The 21,799-nt window shown below is 32.8% G+C and overlaps 1 protein-coding gene and 1 long non-coding RNA gene across 2 annotated transcripts in view; one reads left to right on the top strand and one right to left on the bottom strand.

Annotated features, from left to right (window-relative positions):
• LOC118198891 (uncharacterized) overlaps window positions 1-12,669 on the top strand; it is a 67,417-nt gene extending 54,748 nt beyond the window's left edge. The window contains exons 2-3 of the long non-coding RNA XR_015042699.1: window positions 902-1,011; window positions 12,610-12,669. This is a non-coding gene — a long non-coding RNA (uncharacterized LOC118198891). The remainder of the gene's footprint in view (window positions 1-901; window positions 1,012-12,609) is intronic.
• Window positions 1-21,799, bottom strand: part of LOC118198890 (uncharacterized) — a 144,019-nt gene that overhangs the window by 113,401 nt on the left and 8,819 nt on the right. The window lies entirely within an intron of this gene.

The raw sequence follows: 21,799 nt of genomic DNA, 5'->3' as shown, positions 1-21,799 counted from the left end.
AAAAATGGAGAAACAAACACCACAAACGGTATTAAATTGAGTCTTTTCGCATTTCATTTTAATATTATAGAGCTGTAAAGACCCAGTTTTGTACACAGTTCTATGGGTTGGCATCAGTAGATACTATTTATTGTAGATAAAAAGAGAAATATTATTTGTATGTTATTTTAGTCCAAAGTGGCTTTTTGCTCTGAAACACTATTAATTTCGTTTTGACATTTTACATTGCAAAATTTAAAAGGCTGTATCACTTTTCAAATCGTTGCCACCATATATTATCGCCCTGTCTTATATTTAAGGAAATTAAATAATGAAGAATCTGCATAAATTTCCCATTGTGTTTCTCGCATTGTGATAAAACAACGGTACCTAGAGCCATCAAAATTTGAATAACGTAATCTTCCATAGAATATAAGCATTTGAATTTGAAATTTGTTTTATTATCGATTACAGATTTTTTAATGCTTCAACGAATTTTTGATTAAAAAAACTAAACGATTTCAAAGCGAGCAATGGCAACACTGTACGAAAAAAAAAACATTTTTATCTCCAGCGCGCGAGACTCCGTATCGGAAATTCTAAACATATGCTCATTTTAAGATTAATTTGCGATACTACTATTGAACAGAATTTTATAATTTGAGTACGTAGAACATATTATTTAATAAATAAAGGTAACACAAAAAAATGGCTTCTTAAACGTAATTTAAAATCTGAAACCTTCCAGACTTTTTTATTTTTTTAAAATTTTATTTACTTTTTATTTATTTTCGTTTGAAAACTTTATAGTGATAAACGCATATGAAAGTTCAGTGTGAAATTGAGGTCATTATGAATCAGTGATTAACGCCCAATTCAGTCAATTTTTCAATAACTGACAGATCACTTTATTTTGTTTCAGGTACTATGCGCGCGTTTCCTTTCACCTCACCTTGTCCCATTTGCCGACAAGATCTGAGCATCAGCGTTTGATGGATGAAAAGAAGACTTGCTTTGAATCACCCGTGCCAGGTGAGTCAACACAATCAAAGCGCTTCTTTTCACTTACGTCTCCAGAGATTTCTATCTCGCTAAAAGTATTCAACTTTCGTGCAGCATTGTCGCTTTGAGTATCTGGAACACACACGAGCTCTCACTCATTTAATCTGAACTCAATATGACAGTCGGAAAGATCCTAATAAAAATAGAAATCAAATAATTTTGTATCAGTTATGTAATATTTGCATACAGGAATAAATTCTTAGATTCGTTAATATGATCCTTTAGGTTGTTCATAAAAGTTACGAGTTGTATACTGAATGTATTTTAAGATGTATCAATTAAATAATTTTAAAGGTTACATGTCTTACACATTAACGTTCAAAAGTGTGGGGCAACGGCAAAAATTTAGACATTTAATAAACTAATGAAGGCAAAGCACATGAGACTTTCTGCTAAAGGGGAGGGATGTCTTCTTAGAGAGCTTTTTAAAGGAAACTGGCTGCAAGTGAAAAATATCGGGGAAGCATCAATGCAGTTAAGTCATTGTCTAAGATTCAAACTCATGTCTAACTACCATTATTCAACTGTCTTATCCACCCGTCCACCGGCATAAATTTAGCTGTATTATTATAACAAAACTAAATCGAAGGTGACCATCAAGAGCTTTGGTCAACGACAGTTCAAGGTTGCCAGTCACCTGTGTGATACGATGCAGTAAACATTCGAGAAGTAAGTTTATTCTTTTTAATTGCATAATTGTTAAATAGGTATCGATTTCCAATTTTAAAAATTAGTTAAAGATCTTATGTTTTGCTCAAAGGCACTATTTACTTGTTACTGCTATGACTAATCCTAATCTCTGACAGATCTATGAAATTATCAACGCATCAACCATGAAATTACCTTGTGCTTGCATTGGCTATAGCAGAGACTATTAGTCTGCCTAACTTCGCAACCATTAGTTTGCTTAACTTCATTCCAGTTTTGATGGAAAATACCTGGGGAAATGGATCAAAAGGTATAATTCTCTCCTTCATTAATAAAATCTCTCAAGCTTTCGGCTTGACGGCATTTTAAGTGACCTCATGCCGTTAAGACACTACACATTTATTAACATCCTCGGCTTTCTCCGGAATACGAACCTAGGCCCAACGACATGCAGTCGGCCCTGCTAACCACAATATCAAACAGGGGAGCTCCATACTTTATTCTTCTTAAACATATAATCTTAAACATATAAATCGCATACTTATTAACCAGGATATATGTAATGTATCAAACTCAATGATACAATAATTGTGGAAAAACTCAGGTACTGGTATTTCTAGCATCCAAAGAAAATCAACATATAAATTATGAATCACGTCTTTTGTCCTAAAATCAGTTTTTCAAAGACTACCAAAGATCAACTAAACATTTTATGTCACATCGGATCTCAATACTCTGAGATCATGCCATGTCCCAGGCAGCACTAATATAAAAACTTGATGGCCTGGAAAACTTGGTCACATATCATTGTATCTGGATGCACGACAACGTTTTCCACTCCATGTAGATTATAAATGCCTTGTTAGCGTAACGTAACTTAATGATACAAAATGGTCGAAAGATTCCACTCAAAATGTATCTAGTGTCAATAAATCTTGGATAAATATGAACCTGAACGCCATCCTCGAAAAGTAATTTCGACAGTTCTTTGAGGAAGAGGAAGAAGTTGCGAGAAATTAAAACTGATCTTGCCGGCACAGAGCTTCCTTTTCTTTTTTTCATTCCATCTCTGGCTGGTTGGTCGGAAAACGTCTCAGAGATTTGCGTCGCTTGTCACCAGATTTCCCAAAAGGATGACGTCATGGCGGCATGTAACTTTACTCCACGTTGCGATTATGAAATTAGGGGTTTTGCGCACATTACGCTAAAACATATGGAAACAATCCAATCCGGGTGACCTTCGTAAACTTCAGGTTGCTGAAATTCCACTTTGGAAACAATAAATGACAGTGTCGGAAAATTTGTCTCAAACAATTTAGGGGGTAAAGCAGGGTGAAAATGCTTCAATCACGGATATCCCAATGCATTATATACCAGCTACGTTCCTAATATACGACGAGAAAAGCATCGTTCATTAATTGAAATAATGCTCCAATTGTACATAAAAGGCCAAATAATTCTGTACCTAGGTAGTACGTTAAAATCTCCCATACAGGGCACTGTAATGACCTTAAATCTAAGGGTGGCCGAGGATAGCAGTAATACTACTGGTGAAGTACAATAGATATCAGAAGAGAAGTAATGTATATAGTGAATTAATGTGTTACAATTCAAAATGTGGAGTATTTTCGTATTTGTACTTCTCACGAAGTGCGTAAACATATAGTGCTGGAAATACCTTTGCTAATTTACGATGATGTGTTGAATGTATTATAATAAAATAAAAATTTGAATTATCAAAGAAATACATTTATTGTTTCGAAATTGTATAATTTGTTAATTAATAGTATGTTAATTGAATCTGAAAGTTAAATAAGAGATTTTAAGTTTTGCAAAAAGTAGCTCTGCCTGAAGCCACGGAAAAAAAAAAAAAAAAAAAAAAACGGGAAGGCTAAACTACTAGGTTGGACAAGGAAGGCACTTGCCTCAGGTTAACGCCAAGAGCCGCCAAATTTAAAATATCATAATATATATATAAATTATTTACTAAATAATATTGATTATATTATCTCCTATATATATAGACAGAGAGAGAGACAGCAGTATCGTAGAATATTTAAAAGAGCATATCTTTAGAATTTCAGATACACAGTCGCGCGCGTTGGAGATAAAAATGATTTGTTTTCCCGCACAGGGCTGCCCTTGCTTCCTTTGAAATCGTTGAGTTTCTTAATCAAAAACTCATAAATGCTTTATAAAATATGACACAGATAATTCAAAAAATTCCAAATTGCAACTTCGGGCCTCCAGATACTACCCATATTCGGGTGGAAACGTTTGTTATTCAAAATTTGATGGTTCTAGGTACCGTTGTTCTATTACAGTGCGAGAAACACTCATACATTTATGCAGAGTCTTCATTATTTAATTTCTTTAAATATAATACAGGGCTCTAATATTTGGTGGCAACAATTTCAAAAGTGATTTGCCGTGTATTGTTAATCGACGCAAAATTCCAAAACGAAATTAATAACCCTTCTGAGCTAACGTTCGTTTCGGATAAAAAATCTGAAAAAAATCAGATTTTAACGTTGCACATCAGAAGGTTTGTTAAACTCGAAGATTGCCAGTCTGCTGTTGGACTTATTCCTGCTAACACTTTTTTTTTTTTTTTTTTTTGTTCTTTTAACTTTTTATCAAGCGTCGTATTTTTCGCATTTACTCCACATAAAATTCAACAGTGAAATCACCAAATTTTTAGGAGCAGTTTATTTTTGCATTTCCCGGAAGAGTGTTTTGGGTGATACACATTTTTATTTTATTTATTGATTTATCTTTTTCAGTCTTTTTTGAGTTCATATTAAAGTTCAGTTTTCTTAACGAGATGACTTATACAGCCCTCCCCCCCCCTTTTTTTTTTTTGTCTGTTTAACTTTTTAACTTTAACTTAAACAGCACTTTCTTCGCACTTATGCACCTTAAAATATAACGGAAAATCACAAAAATTTTTAAAGCAGCATTTGTTTAGAGGCAGGGTTAAGGAAAATTAGATATCCCAATATTAATATTTTTTTCAAATATTAATAATTTTGGAAACATTAATGTTTTAGATATTCCAATATTAATAATTTAGGAAAAATCAATGTTTTAGATATTCCAATATTAATAATTATGCCATTAAGAAGTTTCGGTCTTTTCTCAGTTCATAATATCCAAGCTCAATTTTTTTTAGCAAGATGATTTACATAACTATTTTTGTTATTTTATTGTTAACTTTTTGTTTGTGTAACTTTATTTATTAAACATCACTTTCTTCGCATTTCACACATAAAATTGAACAGCAAAATTGCAAAATATTTAAAAACAACATATTCCCGATAGAGTGTTGTTGCCATACAGTTTCTACGTTGTTTTTTTAAAAATAACTCATAGTGATAACATCTGATGCCAACATCCTTTTATTTGAAAAGTTATACAGACAGAAAAGTGAGATCGAGGTTAATAGCACCTCCGGTGTTAAAAACGCTACCGGTAAATGTTGCTAGTAAATAATAATTTTTTTTTGATAAAGTAACTGTAGTAAAAACTAAAATAAAAGCTTTTTTCCCCATCAACTTTTAATTAAAACAGTTGGCAATACTCGGTAATAACTAGAGGTCTTAGGAAGTAATTGCAATCAGAGACATATTTGCTCATCAGTAGACGAGTATATAAGACTGCTGAGTATTGAATTTGTTTGCAGCTGAAGCTGACGAAGGGAGACAGTTGCCACACACCATGTACAATCTGCAACAGTGATCAATTTGGCAGATTCGGGGTTTCTGGAATTTTCCGAATATTCTTAATACCACTTGTTGTGTTCCTAGAATATTCCACACTTGTGCTGCTTAACGGTTCGCACCGGATTTGGCTAATCATGGAGTCGTACTCGCTCAATAAATGTCTTTACAGAATTCTTTCATTAATTACAATAGAGCAACAAACGGTAATAAAAATTGTCCATCTGATATATGACGAACTAAATATGTTTGCAATTATATAGTAAATTTATTATTAAGAAAATAAAACAAAGATTTTATTTATTGAGAAATGCATGTCATTTACTACGAATCCTTTTTCGGGGGGGGGGGAAGATCAAACAGATGTAATTTTAAACATAAATTAAAAATGGTAGTACATGCCTGGTCATGCGTATGATACCATTACATACTAAAACTTATGTAATATAATGTAAAACTTTTAGGAATGCTTCACTAAAGGTATTTTTAAGAATAAAAAGGGATTTAAGGATGATAAAAATTATTTCTATACTGTAATGATAGAAACTTTTTTGTCAAAATCTTCCTAAGCATTTAGGACCTTTGAATTAATTTACATTATGTTACCAAGCATTTGTTATTTTCACAGACTAGGAAGAGTTATCATGTCGTGAAACACATGGTCTTTAAATTATATTGCTTGTGACTTTGCGCATAACCAATTGGAAGAATACTGCCATTCAGAGAAAAGTATAAGATCTTTAATTTAGCATTAGATTTAATTACTGTGTAATTTCTTAATGAACTGAAGTAAAATATGTAAAGGAGATAAACTCTTGTGTATTATTTTTTTAAAATTTCCTAGATTAATATAAATTAAAATTATACCGTATTACTTCGACTTTAAGCCAGAATATGAATTCGAAACAAGAAAACTGAAAAAAAGAATAATAATAACGAAAAATAGCCTTCCCCGAATTTAAGTCCAGTCGGATTTTAAAATTAGAAGACTTAGAAATAATAAAAATTAAAAATAAATAAATAAATAAATTATTCACCGTTTATAGTGAATCAACGCAAAATGCCAAAACCGAAATTAATATCCCTTCTGGTTTAACGCTCTTTGGGCTAAAAGTTCATACTAGTAAGCTACCTAATTTATTGGTAAATAAGATTTAAAACACACACTTTCAATTTAAACCTCACCCTAATTTAATGTCTTAAAATATGTTTAAAGAGTGCAGCTTAAATTCGAACAAATAAGATATTTAATTTTCAATGTATCAAAGTGATGCGTTGTTATGTACATTTGCGTCATTATTTAGTAAAGATGTTTCTTGTCTGACATATTACACCTGATGTGCAGAATCGTTTGTATTAATTAATTAACTAATTGCCGCCCAACCGCTATAGTGATTATCGTCGCTGTCTGCCGTGCCGAAGGGTTCGAATCCTGCAGAAAGCATGGACGTTTGTAAATGTATAGTGTCAGTGCGACATGGCGGCACTCTAAATATGCGGCGATCCGAAAGTCTTATCGTGTGGTTTGGTGGAAGGAGAGAAGGGTGGGAAACCCTCGGACCTGTTCCCGCGGGGAACTCTCCATCAAAATTGGGGGCGGAAAAGAGCTAAATCGCACTGTCACCTGTATGGTATTCCAGACAGAAAAACAATTAACTAATTTTTCGTCTGAGCATATTTTTGTAGCGAATTAATTGGCATAACGGATTTTTACTCCTATCTTTGGAAGTTTGTCATGAAGAAGTTCGACTGCATATGATTTTAATCCTCGCCTGCTTGTGCGGGAAGGGGAAGAAGCCCGGAGCTTAGCCCATATCCCGTTATGAGCTCTTTGAGAGCATTAAATAAATCCACCATCACAGGCTATCGGGACCCCGAATGAGACATAAAGGGAAACCGACAACGCTGACGATGTCACAATGAATAAGCACCCAGAAGACGACTCATAACGCAGAAGATGATGGATAAAAACGAGAACGAAAGAGGAAAAAAAAAAAAAAAAAAGAGAGAGAGAGAGAAGAGAGAGGGTTCAAGTTCGCGACCACTTGTGCTCTGAAGAAGATCAAGCCGCCTGCGCCACCCCATTCCCAAGCGATGATAGATTCCCGGCTTCAAGTGTGCGAGCGACGACGAGGACCTGCGTTTCGTCCGCGAGATGTCCTCACTCTTTTCTTTCCGACCACCCCCTCCCCCTATTCGATTTCTTCAGATTCTTTCTCCTCTCTCCCCACTCTCCGTGGGTATAACTTCTTGAGCTGAGTTGGTTGTAGCTGTGAAAAGGGGGAGCGGAATTTAATGGGACATGGATTTTTCTCTGGAGTGATCGCATCTGTTTGTGTCGAGAATGATGGTCACACACGGCTCAAATTTATGCTGCTCGAAGCAGCTGGAATAGTTCTTATGGGGTGGAGCATATTTGTTAACGACAATGAATCTTAATATAATAATTTAGCCTCCGAAAAATGCAGTCTGAAAATTTGGTTTACAGTAGAACACCTCGAAGATGTTATTAAATTAAGACTATTCTTTACTAAAGGATGAGTGAGGGACTTGGAAAAGTTTTATCATTCTACAGTTTTAAAATAAATTTATTTTTTTATTCCAGAATATTTCTTATCTCATCTTTAAAGTTTATCACTTGGAATATTCAAAATTTATCACTTTGAATATTTTACAACAATTGCATTTTTAATACTTTATTATAATCATTTCAAAATATTTTATCACGGTATGAAATAGTATAGAAAGAACATGTATATTTAAAAAGACGAATTCAAATGAAGTTAAACAAACAATCTGGAATTTCTGAAACATACCGAATAACAGTTTTATTAGCATCAGATAATTTTGCCAATATTATTTTAAAGCGATGAGGTTCTGGTTCTAAATCTAGTTTTTTGTATAAGCTGATGTAAGTAACACAATATCATTCTGAAGAGTCTAAAAAACCCGGAAGAAGAAAAATAAATGCGTAATATCTCTTTTTACTAAGTTTTTTAAAGCTATATCTTAGCTTTTGAACATAAAAAAAAAAAAAAAAGTTCAACTCGAAAAGAATTTTTTTAATTTTAAGAATTACGGCGATTGTTTTTACATATGTGCGAGTATATATACGTATGCATGTATATGATGTTGTAGTTTTTGCCGTAGATGAAACACATTCACTTTTTAGTCATAGCCGAGAAACATTGCTACGTAGTTATGAGTGGAACGAAAATCACAACTGGCTTAATGGTTAAACATCGTTTTTATTTTGAACAGAAACAACAATTTTGAACAGAAACAATTAACAATGGTTAAACATCGTTTTTATTTTAAACAAAACAATAAATTTTTGCACGAATTGGTACAAAACAAGGGGTGCTAAACGCTCCACACAGTTTCTACATATGCCGTTTGCATTTTAGTAGCGAAGAGACTTGTTTTTTCTTGGCAGAACAAGCAGCAAAAGAATGATGCGTATTAACTACAGTAGTATTTATAAGCTAAAAAAGTCTGTATTTTAATCCTGAGCAGTGACTGAGCAAAAGATTTCGTATTGTGGTTCATGTAGCGAAAGCGTGATGTAACATGATGCAAAATGTAGCCTAGAAGAGGAGATGCATGCAATTAAATTTAAGACCATTCCAATCAAGTTTAATTTGGTAATATTTTTTTGATATCTTACACATATATATATATATTTAAAACATCTAAAGTTAGAATTAAGTTGGAATCAAAGCAAGGCAGTTCCTCAACAATATTAACAATTGCAACCGTGGATAAGAGGTTTAACACTGTATCTAAACATATCAAAATTAAAATCAGAATTCTTCAGTAGAACAAACTCGAAACATAAAAATGTGAAAGGGGAAAAAATATACAAAATTATAAAATATAAAAATGTAAAAATTAGTCTCCTTTTACTGAAACTTTAATTCAGAACTCATCACGGGAAAATGTTTTAAAGTTTCATAAAAGTCGATTAATATGTTTCGAATACATGTTTCGTTCTTCTGGTTCATTTGAGATCGAAAACGGAAAAAAGATTTAATTAAATTTTCATTCAAGACTTTAAAATTCATTTAAAATAGAAAAATCTAATCTCAAATATATCCAGAATTTTCTCTATGCGCATTCGAAACACTTCAGAAAAAGAATAAAACATTACATTGTTCCAAATTAACTACTCAAAAAAAAAAAAAAAAAAAAAAAAAATCTTTACATTATGCAAAATGACCACTCAAAAAAGCAAATTGGTCAAATAACATTATATTTAAATCCGACATTCAAAAGCAATTACAAGTAAAAGAGCAAAACAAATACGCTTTAAATCAAACTACCATTTAAACAACAGTCAAAAATTGGGTGGTTCCCGATTATGCGATCCTAAACTTTTAATGCCAAGAAATCGAAAAACTTTTCCGAAGACATTTCTATAAATAATATAAAATCTAATCTGAGCCTAAACAGCTAAAAATTGAAAACATGTTTGAAACAAAAATTAAACAAAACGTAAACTTACTGAATTCAAAGACGACTATCTTTTTCTAAACTGTGTTGTGTGTGTGGGGGGGGGGGGTATAAAACGTTGGCTGCACTCTGTTAGAAATTATTAATGACGAGAAGAATGATTGTCAACTCCAACATGGCAGCAGAAGAAACTTTTTAAAAGATGCTAACTCCGTAAAATCATATACCGTGAAAACAAAACTGGCTTAAAGTTAAGGAAACATACGGGTTATAATAGATAAAAGTCTTATATAGTATAGTACGTCTTTGAAACAAGAAACTCCACTTTTTTAGTAAAAAGCAAGATTTGCCAGTTTATTTAAATTGACAAAATAGTAGAAAGATAGTATGAATAATAATTAAAAGGGAAAGAAACAAGATCCTTATACATATTTACATGAAATTTCATATCGTAGTCATCCGACCATTACCTCCGATTAAGTTTTAAATAATAATTATCATTTCACTTTAGATGAGAAATTTTAAAAAAGTAGTTAATACCAGCTTTCTTTAAAGATACAGAACTTAGAATAAAGGTGTTTTATTCTCTAAGAGAATTTTGACCAAGTTAATGATTTCTTCTCGTAAGTATTCGACATTGTTGCAAATATATTTGATTCTAAAGAGCTGAGTATGTATGGTAATAAGTATTACTCTTGGAGATATTTGGGATTGCCAATGAATAAGTTTTATAGTAGGGAAATCAAATCTCTTCTTTTGTCGTAAATTTTAATAGCTTTAAAATTGATAATTTGCAAATCTAGGTAATTAATATGTCCCTGTTGAAAGTTAATTTTATTGAGTTTTAAACATGAGGGATAAATGGGATCGTTTTCTATTTTATTGAAGTTGGTTGCAATAATAATCATCTACGTAGAGAATTGATGCAGTTGACATCCAGAGACTAATTTTTTCTTAATGCTTAATCTAGCTATGTATTATTCCATTTTCCAGTTTCGATGTATTTACTGTTATTGTAATGAGGTTAATTACGGTTTTGTCTTTTTGTTATTTTTTTGTCTTTTTTTTTTCCCCCATGCTCCAATTTCAAGCATCTTTGATGCATGGGGGCCATTGATATATAATCAAATGCCATTACAATAAAAAAATGTGAAGAACTCCAATCTTTAACTAAAGATCGTTTTATCACTTCAGTATAATTATTCTTTACGTTTACCGTAACAAGTTACGCTTCTACCACATGCTTTCTCTCTAAGATACACAGATTTTTTTTTTTCATCCAGTGTTTACATTTCCCAGCTTAGGAAAATAAGCAAGTTTTTATGCTTTACACTGATTTTCAAAATCTCGTATTTACGTCTTTTAACTAGAAATTAGTACTTTTTTATACTTATTAAAAATTTTTAAAAAATTTCTTCTTTTTTAGTATTAATAACTTAAACTAAAACATTTTTGTCGAGTTTACCATGACGTATTTAACATTCATTTGGCCTTTAAAGTATACTTTTCTACCTTTCAAAATCCCTCTTTAGCATATTTGACTTCTTCTATACTCTTTATTGTAAATCTGACGTCGTTTAATCTAGAATTATTATTTATTCCTTTCATTTTTTAACGTCAAATTCTAGAGTTTTCAATTTATTTCATTTTCATTTCCCTTTTTACTTCCTTGTACGAAGTAAAGGAAGTATTGTAACTACGAAAAATTCCGGGTTTCATACTTCAATGAAAGTACCCATTTTGACCACTATCGAATGCAATTTAACGATGTTTTTGCGTAACATATGTACGTAAGGACAGAATAAAGGACGCTTTTCCTCAAACAAATTATAAAACTGATTTAAAAGATATTTTTTTCGTGGCCTATGTACGTACGTATGTATGTATCTCGCATAACTCAAAAACGAGTAGCCTCAGAACTTTGAAATTTTGTATATAAGACTCCATAACATGTTGTTGCGCACATCCCGTTTTGGGTGCAATCGGCCGCACCAAAAGTATATATATTTATTATATGCCCACATAGTTACTCGGCCCAGTGAGCTCAGTTTTTTATTCTTATATGTTGGTAAATTGTGCATTTTTTGTTTTAAAATGATTGAATTATGTTGTTCTTATCTTCCGATTAAGGTTTTTAAGCCTTTAGTTAGTCTGCTTGCAATAGTTGTAGAATTATGAGCAATTTGAAAGTTGTTTAAGTGTAGCTAAGCCTAATTTTTTTTTACCATAGCAGCCATATTTGTTTACGTTTGCAACTTAGCAAAACAGTGAATTAAGTCTTTCTGCACCTTCAATGTCTTTTTACCGAGAGTTACCAAAACGAAACTTTTAGTTTCGTGCACCGAAAAATCTGCTTTCTTGCCTGCTGGCCGAATTGCTTGTTTTGGGGTAAAAAGTGTAATTTTACTTGTAAAATTTTTTTAAAATTGTTTTAACTGTAGTTGGTGTTTTATATTTTTCTATATTTTTCAATTTTTAATAAAGATATTTTGAAGTTTCATGTATTATTGCCTTACCGCGAAGTGAGAACTGAATTCATTGACTAAGAAATATATCTCTAATCAAATTCGAGGAAATAAGTTAAAATGAAATGCAGCAAAAAATGCATATAATTTAATATTCCTTACAAGGAAGTCATGTAGTGTACGTATCAGATATTTTATTTTGTAATCATGTTTTTACTTTTTGCGTTTTTTTCATTTCCTAATAATGTATACTACATTTTGTGTTTATTTAATATTTTCTTTAGAGTTTGAATTCGCCTGGGACTATTTTTTGACTGAGTGTGAGGTTTGTCTTTGTAATGTAAGTGCACTATTTTAATTTGTTCACTCAAGTAGTCGGGAAGAATGAAACGTGTAATTCAGTACACTTTACGTATTCCTAATTAATCACCCCCTGACGAGTCGTAATTGAAACATTAAACTGTGAATAATTAAAATTCAGTTTGATTTTAAGAGTATTTAAAAAATTAAATTAAAGATCCTTGAGTAAGTTTTAATTGCATTAAAATTAATTTGCTAAAATATTTTTTTTTTTTTTTTCATTTTCCACTGATTTGCACGTTCCAGGATACTTTATTAATATAGCAATTTTTAACAATATTGCCATGTATATTTTTTCTTTTTCTTAAAAAAAAATTTTTTTTTAAATTTCGGGCTTACCAGCTTCAGCGCTAGTATTTATTATTTTAGGCCTTAATTATTTTTTGTAAGTTGCTAATTATATATATAGATTTCGCACTAAGTGAATTTAAGATCATACAACATTATATATATATATAATTTTAATGGAGATTATCCCCTTGGAAAAATGAAGTGTATAAACCACTGTATATATATATATATATATATATATGTAATGATTTATCTGTAGATAACTTCATGCTAGAAGATACCATTACGTGCTTTCGAAGCGAAAGCAGGGAAGAAAAGTTACTACGTATTTAGCAGCTGAGGTATTTGTAAACTCTGCTTCAGTTTTAAATGGGATTAGATAATATTGCGGATTCTACAACATTGCCAATCATTGCAGATGACATAATGAGGTAAGAGACACAGTACTGATTTTTTTTTTTTTTTTAAATCGAGCCATTGGAAATTTTGCTAGCGATTTATAGATTGCAGGAAACCTATTTGATTTATCATGATCTAAACTAACTTTTATTGCAAACTATTGTTAAGAAATCCAATTAAAATAATATTCTAAATGATCAATTTATGCTGTATTGACGTACCTTTTTCAATATGAAAGGCAAATTAAAAATCTTAAGCATCATCGATTGTGAATAATATATGTTTATGACAGGCAGAGTTTTATCCCTCTGTGAAATTAATAACATCTGGTCGAGGTGTTCTTCGACCTCTTGGAGTCTTAACAGAAAATAAATGTCAACTTTAAATGCAATCGACTCCTGGCTGATTCAGCAAAATAGTTTGCACTAACGCATGCTTTTGTTTGTAGTATATGACTTTAGATATTACTAATTAAAATATTGCTGCAGGTATGCAAAAATACGAGTATTATTCGTTGGACAGCTGATGATATTATACATGCTAACGTAACGTCTTTCCCCAAATTTTGTGAAAACTAAGCTAAGGGTGTTTTTAGTTAAAAAGGTATTGTTTTATCAACATCTATCTATTGTTTATTTTTTCATTATTATTAGCGAACGAAATCATTCCGAACGTGCCTCGTATATTATACTAGTAGAGTGCGATTATAGCGAGAAGATCAACAACGTGAATGCCAACAAGAAAACTTTTAAGTTTCCTTGCACAATGACACGGCCATATCCTGTTGTAGCAGAAATTTGAAATATTACCTTTTGAAAAGAATATTTAGATGTCAGCACAGTCGCTGACTATATGCAATATTCGACTTAACTATTTTCCGATTTGGATCATTATCTGCAAGGAACAAGAGTGCGCACTAAATCACACGCAACCATTTTCAACAACTCCATTTAACCGATATTTTTAACAAAATACATCGCAACAAAGACACTTAACATTAGAAAAACCCTCGCATTCATCCTACAAACGATAGCAGGCGATTTAAAGCAAGAGCGAGAGAAATTTCCCCCTCTCAAACAAGAACAACAACAAAAAGAGCGAAAACCATGCTAGACGTATGATGGCCATAAATTCGCCGGCATTACCATGAACGGCAGGCATGCATCTATTTAAACCAGTCCGTTCAGGATCCCATAAGTAATTTCTAGACGCGGAATTAAAAACAAGAACGAAAACGAAATAATAATTATTATAACAACAACAACAACAAAAAATGGCAAGTTTCAACTCTCGACGCTACTTGAGAACGAATATGTGCTGCTGCGTCGTTTTTTCCCAAAGCAATTGCTGGAGATTTATGAAAACGTGCGTGCCACCATTGCCTCCCGCCCTTCCCCTGTCGCTTGTAGAGTCGAAGGGCGGGTTGAGTTTACGGCGACTTTTATGCAACCTCGAACGGAGAATTTTATGACCCAATTAGTAGGGCATAACCACGTGAGCGCCCTGTCTCCAGCCAGCGAAGAGATGCGTGGGGCCGCGATCGGGGAAAAAAAAAAGATTTTTTTTTTTTTCTTTTTGTGTACGATTCCGCCGACGTGCATACCTGTGCGACCACGGGAAGCAGTCGCTAATTATGTAGATACGCCGCCCTTGCTTCCAAAAGTGTCCGTCTCCGAACTGTTGGATTGCAAACTGTCGATACTATTCTCGGTAAAATCCTTATTTAATATGAAGAACCTTCATACTTCACATTTAAAAAATAATCTCTACACAGTTTCCAGTTTTTAATAAAATTTCCACAGCTGTTATTAAAAGATCGAGTGATCCAGGGCAAAAAATTCAGGGTCCAGTCCTATTCCGGGTTGATTTCAGGAGTCTGTCTTTGGAGCTGATGGATTCGAAAAACGGTAAGAGTGAGTGAGTGAGTGAGCGCCACCAAGGAAGACCACTGACCTGGCCTTAGCCTCACAGTGTGTTATCTTCCTGGCAGAAACCATCTACTCTCTGCTCCATCCTGCTCCGAGAACGCAGCCGAATAGACGGCTAAGAGCCTCATAAAGTCTACATATAAGCTTGGATGTTGTTGTACGGGGAAAGAGTATCCTGTTAGGAACTACTTAAAATTAAGCAAAGAAGCAATCAAAAGACTGTTAAGAATCGCTGTTAGAATAGACAGAAACTTGTGTTAGATAAAGTAAAGATAGGAGACTCTGCCTGAAAGATTAACTGCCATGGATTTCTGGACTTGCTAAATGTCTACATGCGGGTGGTAAGAACATTTCAAGAGTTATTAAAAAAAAATTGCCCTATTTTATATTGAGAAAAGAAATCCTGTTCCAGGAGGAGATAGGTCAATGATTGCCAGATAGGAACTTTCACAAAAATAACAAAAGTGCCGATATTTCTAGGAAAAGCATTTTTCACTTCGAAAAAGTAACTTTCTAAAAATGCTGCTATACAATGTATGTACATTTTAGTTTGTGATTTTGATTAATAACGCAAATAGACATCCTTTTTTGCTTAACAATTCTCCGCGAGTACGCTTACGAAGGTTACTTTTTTCAAGTTCACTAATCTCTAAAGCTGCCGCTACATTCACAACGGGGCAACCTGTGAAAATTTCTGTACTAGCTGATTTTTTTTATGAGGACGTGGCACCTTTATAACTAGGTATCCTTACACAGAAGATCCGTTCCAGGGAGGTGTAAAAACCTTCGAAAATGTCCGAGTAAGGATGTCGGAAAATTAGACGTATTCCATCCTTTGATAAATTTCAGATGTTATTAAAAGACACAGTTCAGATAGTTCCACCTTGCTTGTGTAAAGAGAATTTGAAATATTGGATTCTATTGGAGATAAGCCCAAAGAGCATTTGGCTTCATGAACTTTGTTGGGACGATGTCAGAAACATATGCGCGTCAGTGATCAACCTATTAATACATTTAATGCTCTAAATGCTTTTTTGAACGGCACATCATATCGACATCAACTCTTAAAAACAGTTAAGATTCGTGTTCAATAGACTCAGTTTTTATATAAATCGGTGGTTATCTTTTAACAATGGTGAACAATTATACCGATAATTTACGAAATCGTTCTGTATTACTACTATTCGAATGGTCAGTAACAGATATCTTCTTGGTCGATGGCAGCTACAGTTTGCATTTTTGCATATCTGGCTGAAAATCCCGATTGATTTTAAATAATAATTAATACTCCAGCTATTTCCTATACGCATGTCTAATGCTTTGTTTCCTTTTTAAATTACAGTTAAATTTAAAATATTAAATTTTAATTGAAATAAACAGTATTCCTAATATTTGTTTTAATTTAAATTTTTAAATTTATTACTTATTCTCCTTCAGAAATTTCCTTTAATAACGCAATACTATAATTTGCGTTTATACAGTATAAAAGATTACGAATAAAACCGAAACATATCAGGCATACCCCGAGCATGATTTGAAGATCACTTGATATATATTATCGCAATCATTATCTTCACGGGATCTACGGCAGCTCATTATTTCGTTCTCTTAAACATCTTTTATATACAGTTTTTCAACATTTCAAAGTCTTAAATTACTTTGCGTTTGCAATAAAAATCATGGCTACCCAATTACACGTTCTTGAAGTCGATAATGCACAAGATTTTTCATTTTTCTTTGATATTAAGAAATTAATTTAATCCTTCCTAAAGTAGTTTTATATGGACAGTATTTATTTAACAGTACTTTGCAACAACTGTTCTTTTATACCACCAGTGTCTTAAATAAAAAAAAAATTCTGACATCCTCTAATATGTCGATTACAAAATTTCTAAGCCTCCTTCTTGCGCTAATAGTTATCTGTATCAGTATTAAAATCTCATGGCTGAAAAAAAAAATCGTTAATTTGTAAAAAGTTAGCAATATTGAGTGCAACAGCAGATTGGTAGATTGCGAGCTCAGCGAGAGCGTAAAAAAACATTAACAACTTTTTTGGTAACCGTTAAAATCCGAAATCTTTGAGACTTCTTTTTAAAAATTATATTGATCTTCCCCCCCCCCCGCAGGATTTTTTGAGGAAAACTAACTGGGTAGCATTCACATAACACACGAGAAAAACAACAAAAGTTTGCATGCAGTTGTCATTCGTGTCCGGGTCGAACTACTAGTGTTCAGCGACCATAATTAGTTCCTATTACTCGATGACTGATGAACTTCTACTACTCATGAGGTGTTTATTTTCCGGCTTTATTATAACTGATGTGCAATAGTTATCTAAAAATAAAAAAACTAAGATGAGCTATTTTTAAATTTTCTTGACATGGTAGTAAAGAATGGGTGGTAAAGAATTTTCTGAATAATGAGCCTGAGAACTCTTCAGGTGGAAAGAAATAAAAAGTAAAAATTTCATGACCCAAAGCCATTAAAATGAATATTAAATAGAGTTTCATTCTAAACAAAGACCGAATTCCCATGAAAAATAAATAACTTACACAGGGGGAAAGTATAAAGAAATTAATGGAAATTTCTCGTGCTGTCGACAGCGCGCAGTAAAAGTGAGAAGCCATATCGATTTTTAAGCTTATATTCTTCGACCTTCTTACCCGGAACCGTTCCGGGGGAGACATTCCCAAATTAACCCTCTATTTCCCGCCGACGCCTACTAGTCTTCTCATTAGCCCCCGACCACGGGTCCTATAGTACGGCCAATGGGATTTACGAGCGGGAAGCCGCCGTAAAACAAGATGCCCCCCCTTTCTGCGCAAACATGAACGTGACCGGTTTGCCAAAGATGGCGGCTATCGTTATTTAATTAGAATAATCGCCGCCAACGATTAATAGCGCGTTTATAGTCACGAATCGGGTCTCGGTTCGAGCTGGGCGGTCACGGTTGATGGACAGCGGGAGTTCGGCGGGAACAACGCGGTACTCGCCGGTTGATATTTGGAAGAGCTTAGCGATTGTGGTTGGCTTTTGGTGATGAAAGGAGTTGTTTAATTTTGAATTCTCCAATAATGCAAATTTCTGTATGTGGCCATAGCAAAGTCTGGAATTTAGACATATCACGACTTCGACAGTGTGAGTTGTTCAAACCCTCAGATATTCAATAATTTGTATATACTTTGTGTCCCACCGCTGATCAAGCAATTAAGACCCCTGAACACCGGAAGTTAAACCTGCTATATGGTTGGTTTGCATGGTATTCCTTATGTGTAAAGTGAATACTAGACAGTAGAAAGTCCTCCATGAAGGCAACCCATCCCCTCAGATAGATAGCTCTTATGTGCTTTGCCGTATTAACCTAACTAATGAAATGAAAATATTTGGTACTTATAAATTAACGCGACCACCTTGGCACAGCTTGACGATTTTTGTGATCTTTGCTTTCTTGTACGAAGAAAAGGAAGATATGTAATCGTGAATAATTTTGGGGATCATATTTCAACGAAAATAATCATTTTTACTGCCTCGAATCCATTTGATTAACATTTTTTTGAGTGACATATGTACGTATGGACAGAATAAAGGACTTTTTATTTTTTTCCAAAACTTGTAAAATGTATTTAAACGGATTCAGAAGAGATTTTTCGGATCTCGTGTAACTCAAGAATGAGTAGACGTACAACGTTGAAATTTGGTGTATGGGACTGTTATAATATGCAGTTATATACCTCCTTTTTTCGTTGCAATCGGCCGCACCAAACGTATATATATTCCCACCCTGTTACTCGGCTCGCTGAGCTCAGTATTTTGATTCTTATATGCTAGAAAATTTTGCATTTTTTGCTTTAAAAGTATTTGAATCATGTTCTTATGTTCCAGTTAAGATTTTTATGCCTGTAATTAACTTGTGTGCAATAGTTGTAGAATTATCAACAATTTAAAAATTAAGTGACTTTAACGAGGTCGTCGTTTGTTTACATTTGAAACTCTTAGTAAAAGAGTGAATTAATCCAATTGGTGCACCACCTTCAGTGTCTTTATGCACAGTGGAAACCCAAAGTAAACTTTCAGTTTTGTGCACTGAAAAATCTGGTCTTCCTACCGTTGGTCGAGTAGCTTGTTTTTGCGTAGAAACTCTAATTGTAAAAAAGTGGTTTCTTTTTTTTTTTTTTTTTTTTTTTTAACTATATTTGTATTTCAGATTGTTCTGTATTTTACAATTTTTAATGAAAATGTTTTGAGTTTTTATGTAGTTTTGTCTTGCAATGAAATGAGAACTGAATTGATTGAATGAGAAGTATATCTCTAATGAAAATCGACGAAGCAAGTTTAAATGAAGTGGGAAAAAAAATGAAAAAAAGAAAGAAGAGGGGGGAGTGTATAATTTAATAGGTCGCAGAAGGAAGTCATGTGTTGTCCACAAACGATTTTTTTTGTAAAGATTGCCAAACTATCCATATTTATCGTAATTGGGCAAACATTATCAACACACCAAAACAAAACAACGTTTAGCAATAGAAAAGGCAAATTTTATTTATTAAATAAGGGCTGTACTATAAACAAAAAAATTAAATACATTCATTTGCTGCAAAATCTCTCTGCAATTTTATTTTCACTATTTTTCTCACTGTGTATATATTTGTTTTCGCTTTAAAAAAAAATAAGAGAATTGCACACACTCGGCATTGTGCACTGTGTATCTACCAAACGCGTCTCATCTTTATTCCCCTGTGTGGCTGAATATTATATTAGTACAGAAATTTTAACCCCATTTCTTTCGTTGCTGGCATGTTCCACAAACACTTATTTGAAAATAGAATTTAATTCAAAAGATATCACGATTTGCCTATAAAAATCGTTGAAATACAACAAAAGGAATGCATGTAAAAATGCAATGTTGCTGGACTGAAGAAACTGTTATAAGCATGGTTGCCTGAAAAAAAAAAAAAAAAAAATTATACGCATGGTTGCCAGAGTTGTGTACATTTTTAAAATTTGGTGACTTCGACTAAAGCTGTTGAGACTATGTTAAGTACCGAGTATATTATTTGTATAGAACACGTACCTGCCAAAGTTCTCTCTCTCTCTAACTTTCAAGAATATGAGCTTACATACATGTGTCTAATTTTTATCCTCGTGAACCCGAACGAAACGTGAAAATAATAGTATACAATAACAGTATAAGATAATGTGTTGATTAATACAAGCCTTGTAAGTTTTAGAGGAATCAGAGATAAATAAATATTTCTCGCACTTACTAACGTTTCACCTGCTGTATTTTTTTTTTACTAGACGCTGTGTGTTCACACATAGATTTTTTTCTTAACACTTATAAGAGGCATTACTGATTTCCCTTTTCCAAAACTCTTGTATGAGATAAATAGTCGTTACTGCCAGTCGGGAATAAGTAAGATCTTCAATTAATCTTTTGGGTTATAAAAGTGCATTGCTTAGCATACCGTAAATCCATCTTACAAACGCCGGAGCTTTTGGAGTTAAAGTTAATATTTTTGAGGTGTTAGAATGATGTTCAACAAAGAGGATAAAGCTTTATAAATTGGCAAAAATAAGTATTGTTTTTATTTAAGAAAGCAGCAATAATTAAAAAAATATATATATAATAAAATAAAAATAAATAAAAAAAAATAAAAATAAAAAAATAAAAAATTAAAAAAATAAAATTAAAAAAAAATAAATAAAAAAATCTGAAATGTTTCAGATTTTAAATTACGTCCAAAGGGGCGTTTTTTTAACATTTTGTGTGTTACCTTTCTTTATTAAATATCATGTTCCTCGCACTTAAACCATAAGATCCAGTGCAACAGCAATATCGCAAAATAGTTTTAAAACGAGCATATCTTTAGAATTTCCGATACAGAGACTCACGCGCTGGAGATAAAAATGTTTTTTTCTGCACAACGTTGCCATTGCTCGCTTTGAAATCCTTGAGTTTGTTAATCAAAAATTCGTCAAAGTTTTAAAAAATAGGAAATCGATCCTAAAACAAATTTCAAATTTCAAATTTGGTCTTCCACATGCTCATATTCGTTGGAGGATTACGTTATTCAAAATTCGATGACTCTATGTACCGTTGTTTTATCACAATACGAGAAATATACATACATTTATGCAGATTTTTCATTATTTAATTTCTTCAAATATAATGCAGGACTCTAACATTTTGTGGCAACAGTTTGAAAAGTGAACCGACATTTATGAGTCCGACGCAAAATGCCAAAACGAAACTAATAGTCCTTCGGGATTCAAATCCCTTTGGACTAATTAAAACTTTTAACATTTTAATTTAATTTTTGAATTAAAAATTTTAAATAATAACTTGTTAGAGGTGTTGAATTATAACTTAGTTTTTTTATATTTTTGCCGAGTGAATTCTAAATATTTTTAACTACGTCTATCTCCATCAAACATCTTTTCACATTCCGGTCGCAAGTTCACTTCCACAGTATTAAGAGGTTTCATACATTTCAGCAGT

This window comes from Stegodyphus dumicola, chromosome 8, assembly GCF_044657685.1.
Source record: "Stegodyphus dumicola isolate Sdum_Otavi_A_Nest chromosome 8, ASM4465768v1".
NCBI lineage: Eukaryota > Metazoa > Arthropoda > Arachnida > Araneae > Eresidae > Stegodyphus > Stegodyphus dumicola.
Note: the sequence above shows the minus strand (reverse complement) of the source record. Positions and strands in the feature narration are given on the sequence as shown.